The sequence below is a fragment of the Myotis lucifugus genome, unplaced genomic scaffold (genome assembly GCF_000147115.1).
Source record: "Myotis lucifugus unplaced genomic scaffold, Myoluc2.0 scaffold_478, whole genome shotgun sequence".
NCBI lineage: Eukaryota > Metazoa > Chordata > Mammalia > Chiroptera > Vespertilionidae > Myotis > Myotis lucifugus.
This window is the reverse complement of record NW_005871526.1, coordinates 541,873-547,412: the sequence shown is the minus strand read 5'-3', so window position 1 is coordinate 547,412 and position 5,540 is coordinate 541,873. Positions and strand designations below refer to the sequence as shown.

The 5,540-nt window shown below is 64.4% G+C and overlaps 8 non-coding genes across 8 annotated transcripts; 3 read left to right on the top strand and 5 right to left on the bottom strand.

The window, feature by feature from the left end:
- Positions 1-74: 74 nt before the first annotated feature.
- On the bottom strand, positions 75-146 carry TRNAE-CUC. Its single transcript has one exon. It is a non-coding gene; the product is annotated as a tRNA-Glu (tRNA).
- Positions 147-945: 799 nt separating this feature from the next.
- On the bottom strand, positions 946-1,017 carry TRNAD-GUC. The gene has a single exon. It is a non-coding gene; the product is annotated as a tRNA-Asp (tRNA).
- Positions 1,018-1,391: 374 nt separating this feature from the next.
- Positions 1,392-1,474, top strand: TRNAL-CAG. The gene has a single exon. It is a non-coding gene; the product is annotated as a tRNA-Leu (tRNA).
- A 481-nt stretch (positions 1,475-1,955) lies between these two features.
- TRNAG-GCC lies at positions 1,956-2,026 on the top strand. Its single transcript has one exon. It is a non-coding gene; the product is annotated as a tRNA-Gly (tRNA).
- A 535-nt stretch (positions 2,027-2,561) lies between these two features.
- TRNAE-CUC lies at positions 2,562-2,633 on the bottom strand. Its single transcript has one exon. It is a non-coding gene; the product is annotated as a tRNA-Glu (tRNA).
- Positions 2,634-2,890: 257 nt separating this feature from the next.
- On the bottom strand, positions 2,891-2,962 carry TRNAG-UCC. The gene has a single exon. It is a non-coding gene; the product is annotated as a tRNA-Gly (tRNA).
- Positions 2,963-3,912: 950 nt separating this feature from the next.
- On the top strand, positions 3,913-3,995 carry TRNAL-CAG. Its single transcript has one exon. It is a non-coding gene; the product is annotated as a tRNA-Leu (tRNA).
- Positions 3,996-4,332: 337 nt separating this feature from the next.
- On the bottom strand, positions 4,333-4,438 carry LOC111823359. The gene has a single exon (XR_002826393.1). It is a non-coding gene; the product is annotated as a U6 spliceosomal RNA (small nuclear RNA).
- Positions 4,439-5,540: the final 1,102 nt, after the last annotated feature.

Here is a 5,540-nt window from a genome sequence, read left to right as displayed (position 1 = left end):
GCCAGGAGGAGGAGGACGGCCAGCGTCGGCTAAAAGGTGGGTGGGATGCGGGCTCGAGGACTAAGAAGAAAAGCTTCCCTGACCGGGAATCGAACCCGGGCCGCGGCGGTGAGAGCGCCGAATCCTAACCACTAGACCACCAGGGAGCGGCGGGTTGAGCCGCGGGCCCGCGCCTCCTGCTCCCGCGCCTCCGTGCCCCTCGGGCGCCAGCGCCTCCGCCTGCCCGTGCAGCTGCCCGTCGCCCTGCCCATCGTGCCCGCGCTCTCCCCGCCGGCCGCGCCCTCAGAAACCGCCGCCGCGCGCCCTGCAGGAGGCCCACGACCCAGGGGCAGCCCCGGGCCCAGCACTCAGCTGCGGGCCGGGAATGGCGCCGGGTCAAGACCGGCCGCGGTGCTCACCCCTGCCCACCGACCTCCCTGTGGGTAACAGCTCACGCCTCCCCCTGCCCTCGACGCCCTCCCTCCCGCAGCCGCTCCGCGGCGAGTCCCAGCCTTTTCCGAGAGCAGGGCCCGATGCTCAGCCACGGAGTCACCCCGCCGCCTCCGCGCAGCGCTCCCCTTGCAGGCCCGCCCGCCTCCGGGGCCTCTCGCTGCCCGGCTGCTCCTGTCCTCGGGTTCCTCGCCGCAGCGTCTCCAGCGCCCTGGTCCCCAAAGCCCTTCTCCACCGGGTGACACTGCCCGCACCGACGGGGCTCCCCCCGACCACCAGCGGCCCAGCTGTGCTCCGTCGCCAGTCCTTCCCCCGCACTGCTGGCGGCCGCTGGGCAGGAGCTGCGGCGGCGGGAGGCCTGGCTGGGGTTAGGCGACCGAGCGCCGGTCGGAGTGACGGGGAGCGGGGTGCTGGGGCCCAACCAGAAATAGTGGGGGTCTGGGCCCCCGAGCAGGGCAGAGGGCGAGAAGGGCCCACGTCTTCAACCTGCGCCAGTGACCAAAAAAGCTACACGACCTCCCCGTCGGGGAATCGAACCCCGGTCTCCCGCGTGACAGGCGGGGATACTCACCACTATACTAACGAGGACGGCGCGGAGGGCGGGTTCATAGACCGCCCGGTGCGCGAGGCTTCCGCCTACCGGCCCGGGACACCCTGCTGAAGCTCCACCCTGAATCCCTGCGACCCCCAATGAAGCAGCCGGTGAGCGAGCCTGAGCCCGACCCCGACACGGAGTGCGCGCTGCCCGTGGCCTCCCACGCGGAGCGGGTTGGCGTGCGTCGTGCCCGGGCCCAGGAAGGGGAGAGGCCGTGGGCGCCGGACCAGGCCAGTCGGCTGTTCTTGCTCCCCGTCGCCCGCTAACGCCCGTCCATTGGGCACCTGGACCGGACAGACGGGGTGGAGGCCACAGGAGTTCACAGCTGGGTCCCAGCCACGTGAGCGCCGACCTGCCTGAGCCTACCGTCAGGATGGCCGAGCGGTCTAAGGCGCTGCGTTCAGGTCGCAGTCTCCCCTGGAGGCGTGGGTTCGAATCCCACTCCTGACAGCTGTCTAAGCTTTTGCACAAGCTTCCCCCAGCTGGACTGCGTCCATCGCAGCCTTTTCCCGCCTTACAGTCGGTTCCTGACTGGCACCCTTAGGGCCCCTGCAAACTCTGGCCTCCGCCTTACACCCTCGGTTCACCGCCATTCCCAACCCGACCACAGGCGGAAAACCCAGAGGCTGGAGGGACTGTAGGCGCACAGCTGTTCCCTCCACACGTCACCTGCCGGGGTTGGGATCCCAGCGCGGTCCAGGCTTGGTCCAGCTCCTGGTCTCCTCTGGTGACACTGACAGTCTCGCGGCGGCCGTGGACCGCCGCGAACACGCAGCATCGGCCGCAGAGTCTGCCTGGGTCTCTGGGTCCTTCGGTTGGCTCTGCGCCGCGCAAGGGTCATAAACGTGCCTGCAGCCTCGGTTTTAGGTTCCCCGCTGCCGCCTGCTCAAAAGAAATAGGTGTTGTGGGGCCTGGCACTGCCCTTGTCGGTGCATGGGTGGTTCAGTGGTAGAATTCTCGCCTGCCACGCGGGAGGCCCGGGTTCGATTCCCGGCCCATGCAGTCAGTCTCCTTTTTTTTTAGTCCCACCGCTCTCGCGAGCACCTCCGACTCCTTCCGCCATACCTCTTGCAACACGACTACGGAGCGAAGCCTCCACGCCCGACACCTCCCTGGTCCCTCTTCATCAACCAGATACCGTTTGTGTCACGCCACTCACTACAGGGAACACCAATGGCGGCGCACATAGCTGGCACCTGCGCACTCCCCTTCGCTACCTTTCATCAGCTCTAGCTCTCTCCCACCCTACGCTCTCAAAATTACACCGAGCGGGCACAACACAACCAGGAGGTGGGATGGAGCCACTCAGGAGATGGAGACATCGTATCTTCCTGTAAGATCACAAGTCAACATGGCGCACAAGTAGGTGGAAAATAATTCGTCTCATCTCACAGCATTCCCCACGTTCCCTTTCCAAACACTGGGCCGCTGCTCCACCATTAACATCGAACGGCATCAACTGGCGGGGGGAGGGGGGAGGTCAGAGTGCTTTGCCTAAAATGTGAGTGTGCCCGTGCTGGAGAGACACAACAAAACTTTCCCTGACCGGGAATCGAACCCGGGCCGCGGCGGTGAGAGCGCCGAATCCTAACCACTAGACCACCAGGGAGCTGTACGCCTTGTAGTGAGCCTGTGTCTCATGTATAAAGCACTTCTGGGCCACCCACTTGGCGCTTCCACAGTTCCAGTTTTCCTTGCTTTTCCAAGTACAGCCGCCCTGTCTCCCTACCCACACGTGCCTTGCCCCCTTCCTGCCTGCGCACCTTCAAAACACTACACGCCTCTAGCTGGCGCTAACACGGCCCAGGTCGCAGGTCCCAGAGTCCACAGTCCTCGCAGGCGTATGGGGCAAAACTACTATCTCGCTGCGTTGGCCGGGAATCGAACCCGGGTCAACTGCTTGGAAGGCAGCTATGCTCACCACTATACCACCAACGCCGCACTGGAGGAACCTTTAGAAGCTCTAGTCCTAACTGGCACCAGCGCGGGGAACTGCGGCTACCAACCGAGCCAGCCTCAGTAGCTGCTCTAGTTTATCTATCCAACTGCCTCTCCGGGGCGCTGTCGCTGGCCGACTGCTCCTGGTCCCTCCGATTCCACGCCGCTGCCCCGGGTCGTGTCTCCAGCTCCGGGGTCGCCAAACCCACCTTCACTGAGCGACACCGCCCGCACCGACAGGGCGCGCATCCTCCGCCCACCTGCTGCGCTTCCCCTCCACCAGCCGCCTTGGGAGGGCCGCTCACAGACGCTGCGCTGGCGGGAGGATGCCCCTGCGTGCCTGCGGGAGGAAAGGTGGGGGGAGGGATTGTTGGGGAACACCCGGCACCACCAGTTGAGGCCTTGGGCCTCCACGCAGGGCGAAGGAGCGAAAAGGGGCTCTTATCGGCAAGCTACAGGACAGAGGCTGTACCAACGACCAAAAGGGACTCGCCTCCCCGTCGGGATTCCCCCGGTCTCCCGCTCACCACTATACTGAGGAGGACAGGCACAGTAGTTCCTACCCTTCCCCCCCGCCCCCTTTACCTTCCCCAATGCAGCCCTGTGGGTCCCCGACCGGACACCCAACCAACAGCGCCTCCCACAGAGCACGACACGGCGGCACTGACACCTCCGAGTGCGCGCTGCCCGTGGCCTCCCACCGGGGCTGCGCGGGAGGAGGCCCAAGAGGGCGAATGAGGCCCCGAAGCGGAGCGGGTTGGCGCGCGTCGTGCCCGGGCCCAGGAAGGGGAGAGGCCGTGGGCGCCGGACCAGGCCAGTCGGCTGTTCTTGCTCCCCGTCGCCCGCTAACGCCCGTCCATTGGGCACCTGGACCGGACAGACGGGGTGGAGGCCACAGGAGTTCACAGCTGGGTCCCAGCCACGTGAGCGCCGACCTGCCTGAGCCTACCGTCAGGATGGCCGAGCGGTCTAAGGCGCTGCGTTCAGGTCGCAGTCTCCCCTGGAGGCGTGGATTCGAATCCCACTCCTGACAGCTGTCTAAGCTTTTGCACAAGCTTCCCCCAGCTGGACTGCGTCCATCGCAGCCTTTTCCCGCCTTACAGTCGGTTCCTGACTGGCACCCTTAGGGCCCCTGCAAACTCTGGCCTCCGCCTTACACCCTCGGTTCACCGCCATTCCCAACCCGACCACAAATAGGCGGAAAACCCAGACGCTGGAGGGACTTTGGGTCGCGCCTGGGGGGTCGCTAAAGGGACTGTGGGCACTTAGCTGCCCCCACCATACGTGGCCTGCCGGGCTTTGACCCGGGAGCCGGCTAAGCTTGGTCCATGGCCTCCTCTGGTGGCACTGACAGTTTGTCTTTATTTCTTTCTTTATTTGAATGCTTCACGAATTTGCGTGTCATCCTTGTCACAGGGGCCATGCTAATCTTCCCTGTGTCTCCAATTTTGGTATATGTGCTGCCGAAGCGAGCAGACACTGACAGTCTTGCAGCGTCCCTGGACGATGGAGGAAATGGAGGGTGGGCTGGCGAGTTCGCCTGAGTCCTTCTGTCCCCGTTGGCTCTGTGCTGTGCCCTAGAACCTTTGACTGCCTGGCATCTCTGTTTCAGGCCTTGCCTCTGTCTCCGCACAAATGGAACAGGTGCCACAGCGGGGGGTGAGCAGTGGCCGGCCTATCACAGTTGCTGTTAGTGCATGAGTGGCTCATTGGTAGGACTCTGGCCTGCCTGCCGCTGGGGAGGCCCGGCTTCAGTTCCCGGCCCCTGCAACCCACTGTTCCATTTTGGGTCTGCAAGCGAGACATCCAGCTTCCCAGCTCAGACTTCCCCATAAGACACCGGCCCTGCACCTGCACCACCCACACACCTCTCCTTTTGCTACAACATGGGACCCACTGGACTTGGGAGCTGAACCGCAGCCCCACATCTTGACTGGTCAGCCCCTCCTGCGCCCAACACCTCCCTTGTCCCGTTTCACCAGCACACGGCTTGAGTCACGCCCTTCACTACAGAGAACACTCCTGCTCCTCAAGTGACTGGCACCCGCACACCCGCCTTTCCCTTTCACCGCCTTTCCTGTCGCTCTGGCTTGATCCAGCATCGCACTCCCCCCATTACATCGTGTTGGCACAACCAGGAGCAGGAATGCGGCCACTCTTAGGAGATGGAGACAGCATCTTCCTGGAGGGTCACAAGGTCAGCATGGCGCAGGAGCCGGTGCAAAATAATTCACTGTCTCATCTCAATGCACAGCCCACATGCCCTTCATCACGATCAGGGCAACCGTTTTCAAACACTGGCAGGCGGCGCCACCCCTAAAACCGACTCTCTGGGCCCAGCGCAACCACCACCACCACAGCACGGGATCCGCCAGCGCCGCCACCAGCGTCCCCTCCCCACCCCCCGGAGCACTGCGAGCCGCCCCTCACCGCCCCCGCCTGTCACCCCCACGGCACACCCTCCTCCTCTCTTGCCCCAATTGCGCATCCCTTCGGCTCCGTTGTGTTCATGGATTCGGTCAGCACAGCCTTCACCTCCTCGTGGAAGGCCACCCCGGGGACCATCTTTCTGCATTCC